The 21851-nt window shown below is 42.6% G+C and overlaps 1 pseudogene across 1 annotated transcript in view; it reads left to right on the top strand.

Moving 5' to 3' along the window:
- Positions 1-21178, top strand: part of LOC146189252 (allatostatin-A receptor pseudogene) — a 91000-nt pseudogene extending 69822 nt beyond the window's left edge. The window contains exon 2 of the transcript XR_014707278.1: positions 19560-21178. The product of XR_014707278.1 is annotated as an allatostatin-A receptor pseudogene (transcript). The remainder of the gene's footprint in view (positions 1-19559) is intronic.
- Positions 21179-21851: the final 673 nt, after the last annotated feature.

The following is a 21851-nucleotide window of genomic DNA, read 5'->3' as shown; positions in this document are numbered from 1 at the left end:
AAGAAACATCGCCATTCTAAGAATACACATTTTTGAAAATCATCATCATCATCATCATCAGCCTGATTATACCCACTGCAGGGCGAAGGCCTCTCCCATATTTCTCCACTTAACCCGGTTCTGTGCTAGCTGCATCCACTTGACCCCTGCGAACTTCTTAATCTCATCCGCCCACCTAACTTTCTGCCTCCCCTTGCTACGCTTTCCTTCCCTTGGAATCCAGTTTGTTACCCTCAGCGACCATCGGTTATCCTCTCTTCGCACTACATGTCCTGCCCATGTCCATTTCTTCTTCTTAATTTCCACTAGAATGTCATTAACTTGAGTTATTTCTCTGACCCACTCTGCACGCTTTCTATCTCTTAATGTTACCCCTACCATTTTTCGTTCCATAGCCCTCTGCGTTGTCCTCAACTTAAGTAGAACTCTCTTGGTTAGCCTCCACGTTTCAGCCCCATAGGTGAGTACAGGCAAGATGCAACTGTTGTACACTTTCCTCTTGAGCGATACCGGTAAGCTGCTAGTCATAATCTGCGAGTGCTTGCCAAATGCGCTCCATCCCAATCTTATTCTTCTTGAGATTTCCTTTTCATGGTCTGGATCTGCGGTTACTACCTGTCCTAAGTAGACATATTCGCCTACTATTTCCAGTATTTCGCTACCTAATGTAAACTGCTGTTCCTTCCCGAGGCTGTTGAACATTACCTTAGTCTTCTGCATATTGATTTTCAAGCCTACCATTCTACTTTTCCTGTCTAGGTCATCAATCATTATTTGCAGTTCATCCCCCGAGTTGCTTAGCAAGGCAATGTCATCAGCAAATCGCAGATTACTGAGGTATTCTCCATCTACCCTTATCCCTAACTGCTCCCATTCCAAGTCTCTAAATACTTCCTCTAAACAAGCTGTGAATAGTACTGGGGAGATTGTGTCTCCTTGCCTAACACCTTTCTTTATGGGAATTTTATTGCTTTCTTTATGTAGAACTATGGTTGCTGTGCAGCCACTATATATATCTTCCAGCACTTTCACGTACGGCTCGTCTACCCCCTGATTTCGCAATGCCTGCATCACCGCCGAGGTTTCAACTGAGTCAAATGCTTTTTCGTAATCAATGAATGCTATGTATAAGGGCTGGTTATATTCCGAGCATTTTTCTATCACCTGATTGATGGTATGGATATGATCGATAGTAGAGTACCGTTTCCGAAACCCTGCTTGATCCTTTGCTTGATTGCAGTCTAAGGTTGTCCTGATTCTATTGGCGATTACCTTAGTAAATACCTTATACGTAACAGACAGTAAGCTGATTGGTCTGTAATTTTTAAGGTCCTTAGAGTCCCCTTTCTTGTGAATGAGGATAATGTTTGCATTCTTCCATGCTTCCGGTACCGTCGATGACACCAGGCACTGCGTATACAGGGTGGCCAGTTTTTCTAGCACGATATCTCCCCCGTCCTTCAGCAAATCTGTAGTTATCTGATCCTCTCCAGCTGATTTCCCCCTTTTCATAGTTTCTAGTGCTTTCTTGACCTCGTCCTTCGTCACTGGTGGAACGTCTGACTGTTTTTCCCTACCGCCAATCTCACTACGGTCCTGACTACTTTGGCTACTGTAGAGATCTGTATAGAACTCCTCGGCTACTTTGACTATCTTGTCCATATTAGTGATGACGTTGCCCGCCTTGTCCCTTATCGCATACATCTGGTTTTTGCCTATGCCCAATTTCTTCTTTACCGCTTTAAGGCTTCCCCCGTTCTTTACAGCATGCTCAATTTTCTCCATGTTATACTTCCTTATATCGGCCACCTTGCGCTTATTGATTAGCTTTGATATCTCGGCCAATTCGATCTGGTCTGTTGGATTGGAAGCTTTCATACTCTGCCGTTTTGAAAATATTTTAAGGCAAAAGATGCTTATGCTTGAATTGCAGAACGCAAAGAATCGAAAATTACTTCGATTCACGATCTTTATTTCTCTTCAGATTTCACGATCGCTAATTTGTTTATATGAAATTTTTCTCAACGTCCACTATTGATATCTGGCGTAAAAGAGGACGAAAGATGAATGCACTACCTTTTACAACTGGCAAACATTCTATAGATGACATAAACTTTAATGCACATTTCTCAATGCACTAGGTGGTTTCACCTTAAGAGTACTCATATCCTGTCTGCATTTCTTGCGAAATTACAATGTAAATGGCATGTTCGAATTTTGTAGCTGCTTGGAGAGAAGAATGGCACACCTTTCCCAACACATTAAACCTATTAAGCTGGATCCGCTCAAACCAAAGCTTGCTAAGATGTTTTTTTGAATGTGAACCCTGCTCCAAGGATGGGTATATCGGGCGTTGTACGTTTCAAGGGTCTGCTCAAACATTGGTGCGCCCCCTATACACACTGAGCAGTATTGTGCCGAAGCATCAGATCTTGTTCATCTCAAAGGTGATTCATTATTAATTTAAACAGCGCGAACACGAAGATAAAGGACAAGATAAAAGAAAGCCACAGTACAATTAGCGCTGACTCACAAGTATGCTTAAGCCTTTAATCCAAGGCCCAGCTAATAAAACAAACATGACGACAACGAAACAATCACGTGCCAATTCGTGTGTGTGTGTGTGTGTGTGTGTGTGTGTGCGTGTGTGTGTGTGTGTGTGTGTGTGTGTGTGTGTGTGTGTGTGTGTGTGTGTGTGTGTGTGTGTGTGTGTGTGTGTGTGTGTGTGTGTGTGTGTGTGTGTGTGTGTGTGTGTGTGTGTGTGTGTGTGTGTGTGTGTGTGTGTGTGTGTGTGTGTGTGTGTGTGTGTGTGTGTGTGTGTGTGTGTGTGTGTGTGTGTGTGTGTGTGTGTGTGTGTGTGTGTGTGTGTGTGTGTGTGTGCAGCGTTGGCGTAGAGTTAGAACATCCGCTTCGCATGCACGAGCACCGTGTTTAGAAAAAATCCCTGTCCCGCGGATTTTTTTTCTTTTTTTATCCGGTAGATTCCGCGGATCCCTGTCCCGCGGATTTCTCTACCGGATCAAAAAAGAAAAAAAATCCGCGTATTGTTGGAATTGCATAAACAGGTTTGGGGTGCAACCTGACTTTGATGAATACCTCTGGCAAAGCAATCCCTCACCAGAACAGGAGTTAGCCACTCTGGTGCAGTAATTAGCCGCAACCTCCCATGATTATTCCAATAAAATCCAAGCCATCAGTCACTAGCGGCTGCGGAACAACTGACAACGGCAGCAGTCGGACCTGTGACGCAGCGGGTGGTGCTCTCTGGCTTCGCTGGACAGGCCGCCATTGGAAACTGACCCTGGCAACGTTGAACGCCAGAATCCTAGCTGCTATGTGATACTGTGATACTGAAGGATGGGCTGGTTTAGCAGTGCTGTTAGAGGAACTAGAGGGTATGAAATGGGATGCCATAGGGCTTAAGAGGTTTGGAGGCCGAATGAGGCAAATACCGTACTGAAGGACGGGCATGTACTGTGTTGTAGAGGTTTACCTGAGAGCCGCGAGGTAGGAGAAGATTTCTTTGTCAATAGGTATATTGATGAGTTTTTTTATTTACTTGGTACCTGCATCGCTGGCAGGCATTATAGGGGGGGGGGGGGCGACACTTTCCTATTCATAAAACAAGAAATTATGAACTTAACTCTTCATAAAACTCTTCATTCAATACAATATTACCAACATGCTTTGAAAAAACATTCCATTCACGAACTGTTCTCACAAAAAAAAATGAATAATAGAGTCCGTCACCTTTAAAGGAAAATTCAAAACGTTTTAAATTGTGGTCCCTACGCTTCGGAACATATAACGGTGGCTTCAGATATTTTCGGTCGTCAATACCGATCTTAAAATAATAATCATTGTGTTATTGTGCGAATTTTGCAGCATTAATGAGTGGGTGGCAGGTATCGTAATTAGGGTTAATAAGTGGTATAAACTGAAGGTTGAACAGGCCTACGCGGATACATGTAGTTATGATGACCAGGCAGTTTAAAGCTTTTACGAAGATGTAGAATCGGCAATGCGGAAAGAAAAGACGCTGTATGCTGCATTAATGGGCGGCTTCAATGCCAAGGTAGGGAAAAAGTAGGCAGGAACCAGGTAGTGGTGTGACCATGGAATTGATTCTAGGAATAGCAGGGGAGAGTAACTAGTTTTGCTTTTTAGAGCGCAATAACTTAATAATCATGAATACCTTCTTCAGCAAACGTAAGAACCAGAAGTGGACTAGGGAAAGTCCTAAAGTGGAGACTAAAAATGAAATTGACTTCATACTGGGTTCGAAACTCGCTATTATGCAGGATGTAGAGGTAATCAAGGAAGTGCGATACAATGACCACAGGATAGTAAGATCTCGAATTGGACTTAATCCTAAGAAGAAACGAAACAAATTAGCAAGCAAGAAGCCCTTCAACGAATTAGCGGTGAGGGGGAGGGCAAAAGGGTTTAGAATTTCGATACAGAATAGGTATTCAGCTCTTACCAAGGATGAAGACATTACCCTAGAAGCAACGAGAAATAATTTCAGAGATATCATTACTAAGTGCGCTTTAGAAGTAGGCGGCTGGAAAGTTGGAGGTGATACCAGTAAGCTGTCTGAGAAGACGAAAGAGTTCATTAAAAAACGCCAAAGGATGAAATCTTCCAATCCGACACACCAGATAGAATTGGCAGAGGTATGAAGGTTAATCAATAAGCACAAAGTAGCCAATATAAGAAAGTATAACATGGAGAAAATTGAGCATACTGTAAAGAACGGGGGAAGCATTAAAGCTGTGGAGAAGAAATTGGGTACAGGCAAAATCACATGTATGCGCTAAGAGACAACGCGGGCAACGCATCATGAATATAGAGAAGATATTCAAAGTAGCTAAAGAGTTTTATACTGATCTTTACAGTAGCCAAAGTAGGCAGAACAATATTGAGATTCGCAGTAGGAAAAAGTAGTCAGTTGTTCCGCCACTGACAAAGGGCGAGGTTAAGAAAGCGTTGGAAAATATTAAAAAAGGGAAAGCAGCTGGAGAGGATCAGGTAAATGTAGATCTACTCAAGGACGAGGGGAATATCGTGCTAGAAAAAGTGGCCACCCTGTATACGCAGTGCCTGGCGTCTTCGACGGTACCGGAGTCATGGAAGAACGCAAACATTATCTTAATTCATAAGAAAGGGGATGCTAAGGAGCTGCAAAATTACAGACGAATCAGCTTACTGTCTGCTACGCATAAGGTATTTACTAAGGTAACAAGCTAAAAGCTAAAACCTGTTTTCGAAAAGGGTACTCTACTATCGATCATATTCATACTATCAACCAGGTGAGAGAAACATACACGGAACATGACCAGCCCTTATGCATAGCATTCATTGATTACGAAAAAGCATTTGACTAGGTAGAAACCTCAGCGGTCATTCAGACATTGCGAAATGAGAGTGTAGAGGAGCCGTACGTGAAAGTGCTGGAATATATTTATAGGGGCTGCACAGCAGCCACAGTTCTTCGTAAATAAAATATCAAAATTCTTATAAAGAAAGGTGTAATGCAAGGGGACACGATCTCCTCGGTACTATTCACAGCTTGCTTAGAGGAAGTATTCCAAGACTTGGTATGCGAGCAGTAAGGGATTAGGGTAGGTGAAGAATTCCTCAGTAATTTGCATTTTCCGATGACATTGCTTTGCCATGTAACTCGGGGGAGGAACTGCAAAGAATGATTGATGACCTAGGCAGGAAAAATAGAGCAGTAAGCGGCTTGAAAATCAATATGGAAAAGATGAAGGTAATGTTCAACAGCCTTGGGAAGGAACAGCAGTTTACGTTAGGTAACGCAGCACTGGAAGTAGTAGGCGAATATGTGTACTTAGAACCGGTAGTAACCGCAACTCCGGACCATGAAAGGGAAATAACAAGGAGAATAAGATTGGAATAGAGCGAACTTTGTAAGCACTCGCAGATTATGACTAGCAGCTTACCGGCATCGAGTGATAGGAAAGTATACAACAGTTGCATCTTATCTGCACTCACCTATGGGGCTGAAACGTGGAGGCTACCGAAGAGGCTTCTACCTAAGTTGAGGACAACGCAGAGGGCTGCAGAACGAAAATTGATAGTGGTAGAGCAAAAACAGCGCAAACTTCACAATGGACAGAGAAGGGCAGACGAGACACAGGCGCTTGTTTGGTTGAGTCATATAGCAAAATCTGATCGTGTTTACTGTTCAGTGGAGTAATACACACGCATAACGTCGCAGCGCATAGTCAGCAATCGCTGATGTTTTAATGCTTTATCCTGCAAGAACCATGAAGGCCGTCATACTATGGTTAAAAAAAAAGATGTTTCAAGACAGCAAGGAACTAAATAGCAGCGCCTACTATCCTATAGTGGGATTCAGGCTAAGATGATTATGACAACAATTCACGCGCCCACCGCAAGAGGGAAACGTTATTTCTCATTTACATAGCGGAGCAACGGGAAAATCGTGCTCTCGAAATATATACAGCTACGTCGGAGGCAAGCAGCATGCGTTCCGTGGCATAAGCACTGAGTGCGTGCGAAAGGTTTCTTGCCGCTCGCCGTGTTGGCGTTGTGCGTAGCTTGTCGTTGTGCCTTACACGCAGCCAACCCACGTACGGAACTTGCGGCACGCCGAAACGAGAAAGTGCTCCGGAATCAGACTCGCTTCCTTTTCCCTGAGCCTCATTCGCGGGAAGGATATTCAGATGTGGACGTCTACATTGCAAGGTCTCCCGAAGTTTTGCCGAGCATGGTTGCTTTGTTCTTGTTTTTACGTTAGAAAAGCATCCCTAGGCTGGTGGCCGAAGTCTGTCGTCAAGATGCTGCCGCCATAAAATGCACTTTTATGCTAAACTTGTTCCAGATATTTGCATCAGAGGAAGAAGCTCTCATAAGGAAGCACTGCTTGTTTTCGCGTCGCTACCTGCAGCAACATATCTGGAGGATGGAACATTTTCGCTCTTTCTCTTGTGCTGAATACGAAAGTAGCGTCTGTTTGCTTTTCTTAGTGAGGCCGCGCGCCAAAACGAGAACAAGCATGACAGAGACATGCATACGCAATAGTGCGCAAGGCCTTTCTTATTTGTTGAAGTCACATGGAAGTCTGCGCGTTTTCTTCCTTTGCGTAGTCGATCTACCGTTCTGACACCTCCTCTGATTAGGTAATCTCGAAGTCATCATCTTCTAGAAAGAGCCTGAGAAACAGAAATGTGTAGTGAGAAAAAAGAGAGACGCACTTCACTCAACACGGTGCACTCGTATTTCTGTCCAGCTTTCAGCAGCGGAATGCAATAGCTACAATTTTTTCTACCTGTCAGCTGGGATTAGGTTAAATAAAATAAAAATTCTGATTGGACGAATAGTTGGTCACTCTGTAGAAATGTTTGTGGGACTGTCATTCTACAAGTTTAATGCCAGCCAAGAAGCGTAAAATCAGAGAAGCGAGACTGGAGTACAGAACAACTGGCTATGCCTCATTTGCTGCTTAGGAGTGAGATATCGGTCTCGCGGTGGCAACAAGAACATCCTCCTGTCCATTGCAGTGCGAAATATTTCTCGAAGCTCTAAAAAACATGAAAAGAATTTCTTTTTGCTTTCATCAGAGCTGTTGCCTTCTTCTAAATGAAGTGTTCCTTGATAATTTTGTATTTAAAACTTATAATTTTCTATATCGGAACATGGGACAGTATAGCTTTGCATTTTAATGTACCATGAAGGCAGCTACATATCGGTGTCACCGATCAGAGTTCGAATTTGATTCATTGTGAATTAAGGCTGATATATGCTAATAGCCATATCAAGTAACCATTGTTTGGTCTTATAGTAGCTGTCAATGAGCTAGGGTGGGCACTTAATTTGAGCGATTTTGTTTTCTGAGGCAGTTTCTTTTTTGCGTCACACCGGAACGACCAGTATGCTGTCGACGGCATCGTGAGCTCTTCATAAGAATTTTTTTGCCTGCTTCCAGCATACTTTATTCGGTAAATTATTGGAGTTATAAATAAATAAACACAAAAACTTAGAATTTAATGTTAACTACTGGCGGAGTCTAAGAGAACAAAGGATCTGGAGCCTGTCTGGATAGTTCTTTTATAGCGCATGAGGTCAACACAGAGATGAAAATATAACGTGAGAGTGTGTCACGCGTCCAGCGTGGGAGATAATGAGTAATATTGATGTATTGGCCGTGTTGAAGAAGTTTCAATGGAACAACAAAAATTTCAAAAACAGGAATAAAATATCCAGACCTAGATTCAATCTCTCAAGCAGGCTCCGTAATTATTGCAAACTAATCGAGCTTAAAATAAATTAGTAATTCAGGCGGGGTTAGAAATCAAACCCAGCATTTAGGCTGCGGCGGAGGTGTGCTACGCGTGATAAAAAAAGTGTTTTGCTATAACACTTTTATTACGCCTCCAGTTAATGAATAGAACTATAGCAGTAAAAATAAAAATCTATTTTCTTGTGTGTGTGGGATAAAATATGGTGAACAAATATCTATTTTCCATTCTAAATATCGTTTGCTGCAGTAATCTCATATTTTTTTGAAAAGGGTTAGTCATAACTAATCACCTAGTTTATGGTGCAAATTTTTGCATATTCACGCTGTCATCCACTTTACATATTGCGTTCATTTTCGCTCCGTGCTGATTAAAGCTGCAATAAAATTTCTTCTTTAGTAAGATGATACATAATCAATCTGGGAGATGTAACAGCGCAAAAGAATGCAACCACAAGACAGAAGAACAGGTCGTAGCACAAGTGACTTAATGGTGTTCTCTACTCTGGTGGTGGCATAAGTTTGAGCTGCTGCATTTCATATATTCGCCTGTCCTAAATTCCTGTTAAATACACCTCCAGTTCATCTGACATTTTCAGCGTGTTTGTAAATTAGGTCATATGTTAAATTTAGTGGCCTGGACACGGTGCCATCCCAATAGAGAAAAGAGAAATTTTATGTAGCTAGAACATTCGAACGGAAGACCATCAGCTCTGTTTTTTCTTTTTAATTTCAATGTAACGCAATGCGTGTATTTGCATGTTTGAATAACATCGATTCAGAGAAGGCTTGGTGTTCTTATCTTCAAAGAAGCAGGTCAGATTGACAAACCATATGTATCAGCAGCGCGAACACAATCAGGGGAAAAGAAGAATAAGATAGGAAATAAGATAGGTTACCAACTAGCCCGACAGATCGTGTTATTCAGATTGACAAGGCAGGTTGTCAAAAATGCATTATTCACTAAAGCCAAGTACCCAACTTGGTTATCGGCCCTAACATTTTCCTGTGTATCAGATCTAAAGTGACCTCATAGACTCTGGCATCATGTGCTGTGGAATTAACCGAACAATTAGAGCGCAGTTCAGTACCTGGACAACTCTGAAAAGAGTCTGGCTTTCAGAATGGTGCAGCCAAATGAACACCTGTGGCCGCTATGTTGGTAGTCGGAAGTATTGATTTTGACAGAAGAATAGAGAGCCTTCTCGTATAGAAAATGAAAAATTAATCGTATGCTTTTGTCCGGAATGTATTCTATATAAACTTCGTAACACAATTTTCCCGCTAAACCATAAAGAGAGGAAGACTAGAGTATTGGACTTAATCTCCTTTCTGCGAAGTTGGTTTCCTTCTCCAGATTCAAGGTATAAGGATGAAAGAGATTTATGAGGAAATTGTTTGAAATATTACATTTCCATACACACCAAAGATATTTGGCATTGAATATAAGTTCAAAAAAATCACTCATTGTCCCGTAATCAACAGTAGAATTAAAAAAGTAGTAAATGGGTATAGGCATGGAACCGTGGTGCCAACCTTGGAGAGGGCGAGGAAGTTGTTCTTCCACGCAGCGACCCTCTTAAGTAGGAGCTGCCCACTCTGAAGGACGTCGGCATGCAAAAAAAAAAGAATGATAATGAATTTTATGCTGTCGTGTATCTGCTCTTTTCAAGGCGTTATTTGAGATGAAAAGTTAACTTCAGCGCATTCTAAATCACAGCTCGAGTAATATCTCGGCGATCATTGAAAATAAAGTTGAAACAATTATACTTGCTGCTGGTTTCGGCAGCACATAGCGTTTGTATGCTGGACCTGTAGGAGTACGCAGAACTCGTCTCTTTTAAAGACTGCTCTCAGTTTTAACTCGAAAGCAAGAGCTAAAAGTATTTTATGCTTAATATACATGAAGATACGAGGCACCTGTTCATTCTCAGTAGACTAAAAGGAGAGTTGAACCCCTGAAGGTGTGAAACTCGTCTTCTAATAACAATTGAAATAAAATTGTTTGCATAAATTTTGCGCATTCTCCGAGCAAAGCAACAACGAGCACTTTCCTGGAAATATATAAGCAGTGGCTGTAACAGTGCGGAACTTAGTCTAAAAGTTCATTAATATCTTCCTTTACTCTAAGCGTAGCGTTGTCACGCTGTTACGAGGAGTACGATTAAGGCTCACGTGCGACGTATTAATGGCGCCACCTTATGGAGAATTACTTTAAAATTGGCCTACCATTTAATCACAAACGCGTTTTTGTTTATATCGTCGGCACATTTAGACTGTGCTGAAGGTAATAATTAACAATTTTTTATTTTGTACAATTTGTGCCGTGGTAGGCGTGAAGCGTTTTATTCGACATTGTTTACTACATTTACTATCGGCTGATGAACGCGCTCATGTGGAACGATTTTTGCGTTAAAAATAGTTTCAGTCGAAAACCTGGAATATTTGAAACCAGAAGTTTTGTGTTCATCGCTGTAATTTAATTGAATAAATAAGAAGCGGCAGTTGTTTGCTGCTGCAACCTCTCAGTTAAAAATATTTAGACACAAACCCGCTGGTGAACACGTCTAACAAATGAAGCTGGTTCCAGGAAAGGAGAACATATAAAAACGGATAGCAGTTCGACAGAAAGTCAATTTTGATCGTAAATCTCTTTGTGCAGAGGCATATCATTCACGATGTCTCCTTTGTTCCTGTTAAAACGACGGACCTAGTGAAGACAGCATACCAACGGATCCCAATAACACACCCGCGCTTCAATAATAAAAGCGAAGCATATAAGCGTTACTGAAGTTTCCTTTGTGAGCAGTAGCGACTTTAAGGGAGAAATATGGGATTTTTAAAAAATCAAGCAGAAATGTCTGCAAATTAAAGAACATAATTGTGGCTCTCGAATTTTATAATTATTTTGCAGGCTACGGTTTCGTTATCGGTTCTAATTGAAGGCTTTACTTAGGCCGAGATCACTTGCAATATACAGGTTGTCTAAGGTAACTTTAGGATAGAGATAAAAAAAACCATTTGAGGTAGCCGAGATAAACCACTTGTACACAGCTGTCACCCTTTTGGCGTACCACGGGTAATTTTTTTTCAATTTTGTAATTAAGAAGTTAGTAATTAAGACAGTTTTTCTAATTGGCTGATTATTGACAGTAAATGTGATTTACAAAATTGAGACCACATTCTGCAAGCGTCACTTCATATATTTCCGATGCAAAAAACCTCACGGGCATCTATTTTACAAGCTTTAAAGACAGCTAGCGAAATCCAAAAAATTATCACGTGGCTGGCGCATTTGGGTGCAATAATTGTGCTGCTCTGAACCGGGGCTTCAGTGAACAAAATTAGCTGTGGCCGTGGCTTCACGGCACCATTGGAGCAGCAGGCCGATATATCTGCGATGGTTTCTTCTTGCGCTTTAGGCAGTTAGCGCACGTGACGGTAGAAGTTGCAGAGCGCTCACCGCATTCGCTGCAACCATCGCTAACATATAAGCCTACTCCTTGACCTGGGCTGTCGACTCACGCCCGCAGCTAATTTGGTTCCTTCAAACCACGTTCCATTAGTCACGTGATATTTTCTTTTTTATATTTTTCGCTGGCTTTCTTTAGAGCTTGGAAAAACAATATACGTGAGGCTTTGTTTATCGGAAATAAATGTAATGGGAGTTTCATAAGGCGTTCTCCAACTTTGCAAATTCAATTTATTGTCGGAAGGCAATAATAATTTAGAGAATTGTTTAATTGCAAAACTAAGAATAAAATGCCTGCGGTGTGTTAAATGGCTGGCAGCTGTATACAAAAGGTTTATCTGGCCTACCTAAAATTTTAATTTTTTAACCCTTGGCTAAAGTTAACTTGGGCAGCTTGTGAACGTACCCCTTCTTTTATCTTCGGGGCTGTTGTTAACCTTTAGGTTCTGATTTTTTCGTGGTACTGTAGCTCTTATTCGCGCTTGTATCCGACAGCGCCGTGACGCGCGAAGGACATTAGAATAAATTATTAGCTTGGTCATTTTTTTCATAGCGGGAGTCATGTGTACTGAAAAGTTCGAGGTTATTTGAGCTTCTACAAGAACAGAAAAAATATATGAAGCTTCAATAGAGTTTGATAAACACTGTAATCATCCAACAATGTCTGCACACTCTCCCGGAATATATTTTGAATCGAAGAAAATGGTTTGGAACAGCAGTCGATGACTAAACGAATTCAAGCTGCCGCTCAACAACTCTACTCAAGTCTTGCAAGCGAACCAATGCTTATCAGAATACCTATAGATAGAGCCGAGGGCTCCCTGATTACAGCAGCAAATTCCTGCATGGACAAATGGAAGAATATCGAGAAGAGAGACAGTAATGACCTCTCGCCCATCAAGAACAGCCCCGAGCTCACATTCCTTATCGCATTCCTCAAGCGATCCGAGATTGACTCAGTAATGGCTCTCGATGGGTTCGCGCCGGTTGCCATGGTGAGCGTTCGGATGTGCACTCCATCCGACTGTCTGCACAGCAGACTCCCGAGAAATTTCGGCGTCGTTCCCAGCGTGGCCGAAATAGGTGATGACTAGGAGAAGTGCATGCTGAGGTCGATAGATAAAGAAACTGACTCCTGCAGGTTGTTCCTTCTTGCTGTTCTTGTTGTTGGTCGGCTCAGAGTAATCATGAGGGTAGCCAAGGCGCGAGAGCTGGTCCATTACGGCCGAGAGAAAGACAAAAACCCTTCTTTTCATTTGTGTGCTTCATCGCGAAGCTTTCTCGAAGCCTTCCACGCAAGGTAGGCTTGCGTGGACCGACATTTCTGTACGTGAGCTGCGTCTGGACGTATATAGAGATCGACCCTTGGTTTTCTTTTTTCTTAAAGCTTTTATTTTTCAGTGTTAATTGAAAGGGAACAAGGAATTATTCTAAGTTACTTTAGAAAATGTCCATAAGACTTCTATTTGTGCCGAGGACATGATGATGTCTTGTAATCGTTTTTCTTTTAGGTCACCTTTAACGGTTTTTACTTCACTCTGATCGATGGCTTGACAGCCTTTGTTAATACCTGACACACGTTGTCTTCAATTGTAATAAATTATTGTTGAAAAATATGGAGAGTTAAAAGGTATTGTCGCTACTTTTCAGGAAGCAAGTGCGACCCTAACGCTGCATTGCGCTCGAATAGTGCCGGCGCCAGCTATGCGCATACAAAAGATCTCCTTCAAAAAACAGGAAAGCTAAACATTTCGACAGATTTGCCTGTCTGGTTGGGTTGATAACTAAATAAGACTTGAAATTTCTCCAACCAACACTTTTATTTTATAAAACCCGACGTTTCGGAGCCGGCTCGGCTCCTTCTTCAGGGGTGCATGACGCGGGGCTGCGTGCAGCTATAAGTAAAGGAATGGTCGAGGGGGAGAAGAAGGTGGGGGGGGGGGGGAGAATGGGGAGGGGGTGGAATGTGTGCGAAAGGAATGAGAAGGAAGGAGGGGGGTTTAGACGAGTGAGGGTGCCGCAGGTGCAGGTGTGCTCGCTGGCGACTTTTTTCTTTTCTTCTGTGAAGTGGCCAGGAGAGAGCGAAGACCTTGCAAGTATACAGCAGGGAGGTTGCCTGTTGTCCGGTTGATGTTATTTGCGGTAGACTGTATGTGCCATGACTCGAGGAGGCGTCTTTTGCGGTAATTGGTCTCGGTCTCCAAGATGAACGTTTCTTCGAAATTTATTCTGTGGTCGGAATCAATTTCGAAGAAACGTTCATCTTGGAGACCGAGACCAATTACCGCAAAAGACGCCTCCTCGAGTCATGGCACATACAGTCTACCGCAAATAACATCAACCGGACAACAGGCAACCTCCCTGCTGTATACTTGCAAGGTCTTCGCTCTCTCCTGGCCACTTCACAGAAGAAAAGAAAAAAGTCGCCAGCGAGCACACCTGCACCTGCGGCACCCTCACTCGTCTATACTCCGTTTCATACATCAAGTGCAACACTGCCAATGCTACAGCTCTTGTTTGCGCTCTCCGCATCCGCGATGAAAAATAGTGCCTACTCTTGACGAGAGCAAATAATGGTTATTTTGTCTGCAAGCTTAATACATCTTACATTTGCCATCAACTTCATAAAGAGCACCGTTTTTAAGGAGAAAGGATCGGATTCGGTGAATTTATGTTTTTTCTTGTCGTTTGCGTTCGTGTCGCGTTTTCGCTGCCCCGCAACCTTGCCAGCTGTGCCACTAGATGGCGCTGGCTGTGCCCTCTGCGCTGCGCATTTCTTTTTGAGAAAATGGTTCTTCGGTGCGCCTTTTTTCTATAAGATCCGCACTGCGAAGATGTCTAAGCACGTGAAGCAAGTTATTGCAAACTTGTATGCTCGGAATACAGTCCGTTTCCGCAAGAACCACTCTACCACAAAACGAACGTGTAGTGATACGCCTCCATTTTTTTTCTTGGGGACTACTTGCGTAGCTTTCGCTGCGTTGCACCTGATGTATGAAACGGAGTATAAACCCCCCTCCTTCCTTCTCATTCCTTTCGTACACATTCCACCCCCTCCCCATTCTCCCCCCCCCCCCCACCTTCTTCTCCCCCTCGACCATTCCTTTACTTATAGCTGCACGCAGCCCCGCGTCATGCACCCCTGAAGAAGGAGCCGAGCCGGCTCCGAAACGTCGGGTTTTATAAAATAAAAGTGTTGATTGGAGAAATTTCAAGTCTTATTTAAAAAACAGGAAAACATGCAATGTCTATAATATGCACCATACACCATTCAGAGATGCCTTTACAAAATCTAATTCTATTACAAAGAAAAAGTAGAAGCGAAGAAGGAAGCATGCGATTCGCAAACATCGAGATGACGAGAACTAAGTCATTCCGGTAAAAAAATAATATAAACATATTCTATGAAAAGACGGAAATGAAGAAAAAATTATGAAGTTTGGAGAGCTCACGATCGCGGAAGTAAGGAAAAAAACCTTGCATACTGAAGCCTAATATTATGTCCACCGGGAGAAGGTTCTTCATAGTGCCCATGAAAAACCAAAATATTATGTAGGGTAAGACGCTCTGAAGCAGAAGGCGGATGCTTGGGCTGTTTAAAATGCTTGACTTTGAAGTTACCTGCGCTCCTCAAGCTTCATATTGAAGCTGGTCTAAAACAGGCGACCAGGTCTTCCACAGTATTGCGGTTACTATAAAGGCAGGCCATATTGAATATCGCATGAACATTAGAATTGTTAAGCGATGGCGTAGACGTAGTGAATGTTGGACGGAGATGTCTAGTTTCAGATTTATAAAAATGCGGAAACCAGAAAGACGACCCTATATTATATATACATATATATACATCGCTGTATGGCTCTATTCACTGTATCGCTTTTTCAACCAAACATCCTCTAATCTAATTAAAACCTAAGTGCGAATTTCAGGGCACTTTATTATGACGGAGGGCGCAGGTGTAACTAATAGGAAGCTGTCAACATTGCTTCGAAAATAAAAGGATAGCTTTATTTAGCACCATCTAGGTTTAGGAATTGCAGTAACTGTATTTCTTGGGCGCATGGGACTTCTTTCCGGTCCACTAAAAACAAACCAAACAATATTAGAAGCCGGAAATAAGAAAAGGTTGGTAATTTATAGCAACACGTGCTGCAGAACGGCCTCGGGAAAGCTGGAAGGGTGAGAACGGAAAGAGTGCCTTCAACGTGCGCTCGCTGGACAACAGTTTTCATTGCGCCAACGGCGTGCAATTTCACGGCTGTCCTAACAGAGCGCAGTTCCCCTTCCGATCCGAACGCAGTTTTCATTGCTTTTCAGCAGTCCCTGAGGGCGCAACGGGGCAGGCGTTCTTGACAGCTTTAGAATGCCATTTTTGTTTTTGCACCGGCGGTGAATAACGACCGCACGGGGCTCGGGGAAGCACTGCAAAGTGAAAGGAGTTTAAGACAAAATATGGGAAGGAAAAGTAAAAAAAGCAAGAAAAAATCTCCACTTGTTGGGCGCCTTTAGTTTGTACATGGGCGTGAAATTTCTCTTCTAAATGCAAAACGGTGCTCCCGAATAGGTGTTCCTTTCCTTCCCACGTACTTAACGAGCTGCTCGCGGATAACTGGTTTTGAGTGTTTTTGTTTAGGTCTGCTTTGCCTTTAAATTAAATTCCCGCAATTAAGATGGCACCACTTACTCTAGTTTAGTATCTTTTATTTTCTTTGCGAAAGTGGGCCATGCTACTAAACTTTAAATGAGATTCTGCTTTTTCATGTCATATTTAGTTGAGCGTTTTTTAATCCGATTTATGCGAGGCAAACACGTCTGTGATCGCCAATGTAGAGTGGCTGAGAAAGTCTAAAAACATTAGTCGCCTTTTTCAACCAAGAAAAAGAGATGGGCGTCAGCAGTGCACGGTGCATCTCGGCAGTGGTGCGGTTGTGTGTATTGTAGGATGGTCACTTGCGTCGATAACTGAGAGAATAGAATCTGTAAAACTGAGGACACTACAACTGCGTTCTTTGCGTTCTTTTTTTTTTTTTGTTGTAATGATTTCATCATATAAAAAGACATATTAATGGGCAGAAGTTTTCTTATTCAAAAAGTAATGATCAAATTTCAGCACCAAGCTAGAATGAAGCGAGGATTATTTGGTGAATTTTTTGAGCTGTTTATATCTTTCTTGTAAATCAGCATATGCAACTTATGTAAACACATATTTTCAAACTGTTTGAAATATTCGAACATAGTGCTCGTCTGAAGGGGTCATTGTTTTTATAACGTTATCAATAGGCGTCTTAGAGCGTTAATAATCAGATTAATAGCTAGACTTGCGTGCTGTGATTGCATCGCAGCACCAACGGTAGAATAATTTGCAGTGCAAATGTCTTTATTAACAATAAGCGAATTGAGACCATGGGTTTTGTGCCACATGAAGATGATGGACATATCCGAACATTTGGTTTGGTTTGGTTTGTGGGGTTTAACTGCCCGAAGCAACTAAGGCTCTGAAGACGCCGTAGTGGAGGACTCCGGAAATTTCGACCACCTGGGGTTCTTTAACCTGCACTGACATCGCAAAGGGCGTCATATAGCATTAGCAGCGCGGTAAATTGGACAAAATACAAGGCCATTAGCTATCGGCTTTAATATGTATATTCATCACATGCCCATAGATTATAAATACTGTGGTTGCTTTTGCCGAGTCGATTCTGAAATTAGAGAAATCGGTATTTTAAAGCGTGTTCTTTATTTCATTATATATTTGCTAAATGCTCAAATGCTACCATTTGGTGGTCTTTTTTTTTTACTTTTTCTAGTTGCGTTTTTAGCTTAAACATAAATTGCTCTAAGCACTATTTTGATATACACAGCAATGCCTTCTTAACTATCTGCTCCGAAAGAGAAGAAATTCATAGGTAACTGTTTTCAAGAATCATCATACTAACTTTTGTGCCTGAGTACTACTTTGAAAAATTATATTTGCCATAATAAGAACCTGTGCTTTACTGCTACGTAAATATTTGGCTACTAGGACTTCTATGTTCTAAAAAACAATTGACAGTATTTTTTTCCACAGACGCTACAGAAGGCGCAGTATTTTTGCTTGCACTTGTTTACTGCAATGACAAAACGATGATTTGGACAGCCTCTGCGAGATGGTTACATAATGGAAACTAATTAAAAATATTTTTTGAATTGAATATATTGTTTCAGAGATTTCAGGGTGCGTATTTTCTTCAATATTTGCCTGCTATAATGAAATAGCACTTAGCAACTATTTCATGTATTATGAGGGCATCTATTCTCCTCGGGTATTTTATGCCAGGCAGGGTTGTTAATACATACCGACCAGGTTATTCAATTCATTACATGCCCATATCGGCTATTTATTTACGAGGAAGTTTTATATTTCTTATGCACGTCGCGCCTAGGATTGATGAATTTCTAAACACCCATTGATAATCCGTACTTGCGCTTAGCGTTCGTTAGCAAGCATTTTTTTTTTTCGTTTTCTTTTTTCACTTTTTCTATGTGGTCACAAACGAGTTACAGGGACATTTCCATATCAATGTGCGATTATTTTGCTGTTTATACATTCTGCAATTCTTCTTTCTTGATAATGTGAAATATGATCTAATATTATATGGATATTACATTTATTAGGGAGCAGCTGCAAAACATTGTAACGTCGTTTTGTAATCATGTTTATGGGGATTGACTATTCTTCAGATGTTTAAATATATCTACCTTTTAAAACATGGCCTACAATTGCAATACGCAGATAACACGGCAATAGAAATGCAATGGGCTGCGTTTCTCGCCATACTGGCATATTAAAAGGTGCGCTCAGTGTATACGTGCTCTTAAAGGGCAATCGTGCGACGTGTGAAGCAGAACGCGTTCCTAAACAGCTGTCAGTTGATAATTGCGGAAGTTAGAATATTAGCGAGCGTATTTGTGATATTGCTTTTTGTAGTCCCGATATGTAGGGAGAAAGCAAACTGGTCGAGTATAATAAGGTCAAGCGAACTTTGATTCCGTGTACCGCTTCACGAGAGAGGTGTTACTTATTGCCTTTGGGCTCGTGCACCTGCAAATGGTTGTGAGCGTAATTCTTGGGGATCCGTTAGTGTGCGGTCGATTTATCGACACTGATAATAATAATTTCAATAACAAATCAGCTATAAGCGTCCAGCAGGTGCATTGTTAGGCAGGTCTTTATTGTTTTGCAGTAATGTCTGTATAGTGTGCAATGAAATATTGAAAGTTTTGTGCGAAACCTGCGTTGATGTTAGAGATTTAGGTGCAGTTTTATTAAAGCATGCTTCACGTTATTCCACCAAAAGTTTAAAAGCCCTTGTAACCATAGGCGCAAGATGAAATTTGGTGTACAGTTCTACTTCCGCATAACGTTCTTGTCATCGTCATAGTCTGATGCGTGCAGGAACAGGTTCTAGTGTATTAGCGATATTCGAATGAGTCACAAAACCCAGTGCCTTGGCTGACGATCTCTTTTTGGACACGGCAAGGCCTTTAGGTTAGTGGGTTTTAGAGTACCTTAAATTATAAGCATTCGCCATAAGGTTTTATATAGTTTCCTTAGTTAATATGTTGAAGTGATAGTTGAGATGTTAGGATTTGGCGCCAAATGTGAATAGGCTGGGAGCATTGAAATTTAGCCACTAGGTGGCAAATTACTGCACTCACAGTTTACTTGAGGATGCGTGCGTTATCGAGAAAAGGCAGTGTGTTTGTATATCTTGCTGTTGTATCACTAATGCTCATATTTTGTTTCCTTGTTCATTGCAGATGACTCTGTGAACCTCTTCGAATTTTTGAAGGAAAAGGGACGGATATAACCAGCAATGGCTGTGACTTCTGCGAGCCTTTTGTCAACTGCTGCAACAAATGCAGCCGGAAGAAACGGGCCCATGTTGGAATCTCCATTCACAAGCCCCACACCACAACCTGTCGCGGCTTTCACAACAATCCTGACCATGCTCACACAAACCACGTTCCTTTCCGCTGAATCTCTCTGCAACAACACTGGAGAACAGTGCACGGACAACGGCGCTGCGAATGCTTCTAGAACGTCATCTCTGGAACAGGACAGAGGAGAGTACGATGACTACGGTGAAACAAGGATGGTCGAAGAAGTATTGGCCATCACAGTACCGATCCTTTTCGGAGCTATTGCTGTCATAGGATTCTTCGGCAATGCCCTCGTCGTTCTTGTTGTGCTCTGCAATCCGCAAATGCGTTCCACTACTAACATTCTGATCATCAACCTCGCCATGGCCGATCTTCTGTTCATTGTCTTCTGTGTGCCATTCACAGGCTGGGATTACACGCTAAACTACTGGCCTTTTGGCGACACGTGGTGCCGGATTGTGCAGTATCTCGTGATTGTGTGCGCTTACGCCAGTATTTACACTTTGGTCCTCATGTCCCTGGACAGGTTTCTAGCCGTCGTACACCCTATTACGTCCATGTCCATCAGGACTGAGAGGAATGCCTACCTAGCAATCCTTTTTACGTGGATAATTATCTTGATAGCCTGCATCCCCGCCCTCTTCTCTCACGGCATGGTATTCATTGAAGATACCTACTCGTCTTGCACTTTCAGAGTCGACTTGGGTTACAATATAGCAGCCTTCCAGATATCCTTCTTCATGTCATCTTTCGTCGTCCCACTGGCGCTCATCTTTGCGCTATACGTTCTCATGTTGAAACGGCTCTGGCTAGGAGTCACTCCGGGCGGCAGGGTGAGTGCCGAAAGCGTGCGCTCCAAGAAACGGGTTACCCGACTCGTCGTGGTTGTCGTGCTGGTCTTCGCTGTCTGCTGGTGCCCCGTACACGTCGTGCTGGTCCTCAAGAGCGTCGACCTCTACGGTCGCCCCATGAACCCTCCTCGTATCGTCGTGCAGATAGCGTCGCAAATCCTCGCCTACACCAACTCGTGCGTCAACCCATTCCTCTATGCATTCCTGTCGGACAACTTCCGCAAAAGCTTCCGCAAGGTCATCTTCTGTTACCGGAAAGGTGCTGGTGGCCCAGGAGGCAGCGGTGGGTCTTGCTTAGCACGCACGCGGACGGTGGACGACGTGGAACGAACTGAGCGTGAAACCACAGCCACTTGCATCACGAAGGCATCCAATTTATCTAACGACATCCTCTAGGCGCTGTGTTGCTTGTGGGCTAAAAATGATTGTTGCCATAATCCAGCATCCGCTTCTTTGTGGCAAGAGCGAGTAAACACTCCAACGCGAAATGCTGAAGGCGGGCGTTAGGAAAAGTTTCGAGCGATGAAATGGAAGCCTAAGCTGCCGACAAGCGCTTTAACAATGAGCTTGCTCTATGGTACCTAGTTATATTTCTAAAAGATGCACTGACAATACGCATGCTCTTATGGGCCTCGCTCCAACATGGTTCTGAATAGACAAGCAGCGCTTTTATGCTTTAACGACACTGAAAAGTGATAGAAATATAATTGTTATTAGTCCTGTTACCTCAGAACGTGCTATAGGTAGTTCTGATTATCGCTGCATGTGATTATCTAGGTGGTTCGACGTACAGACCTAAACGTGCAGGCCTAGACGTACAGGCAATGCAGGTGCTTCGAGAGAGTAATATCTTTTGCTGCTTCTATGATAGGCCTTTTCAACGCCTGTTGAGCAGGGCTGATCTCCGAAAACATCCTCAGGGACCTGAGGCCGAAAGAGTTTTTAGAGTTTTAAACTGAGCGTGATAAGCTAAAAGAACACGTAGCTTCTGCCGCCTAGCTTCCCGAAAGAAACATTGAGCACCTCATTTTCGAGGACATATCGGTTGTTTAATGCTGTTATTCTAAATATTCATATGGAAATGTTAATTTTTACTTGTTTTTGATACTGTGAGCCGATGCGTATGCAACATTGGCTTCTGGAGCACATACGTGTGGAGACGTATGCGAAAATAGAGAGATTTAGCTTACCGTGATCCGCGATTCGCGACTGGACCGCCACCGTGACCCTCTACCGTGCGTGGGCTGGGATTGGTCCCCACGTGGCAGGTCTATGTGCCGACATCAAGTATTCGGCGCCCTGTATCGGCGCCAAGGAG

Source organism: Amblyomma maculatum, chromosome 5, assembly GCF_055883805.1.
Source record: "Amblyomma maculatum isolate TAMU_Amacu chromosome 5, ASM5588380v1, whole genome shotgun sequence".
NCBI classification, from domain to species: Eukaryota; Metazoa; Arthropoda; class Arachnida; order Ixodida; family Ixodidae; genus Amblyomma; species Amblyomma maculatum.
The sequence above is the reverse complement of the archived record's forward strand: the minus strand, read 5'-3'. Positions and strand labels throughout refer to the sequence as shown.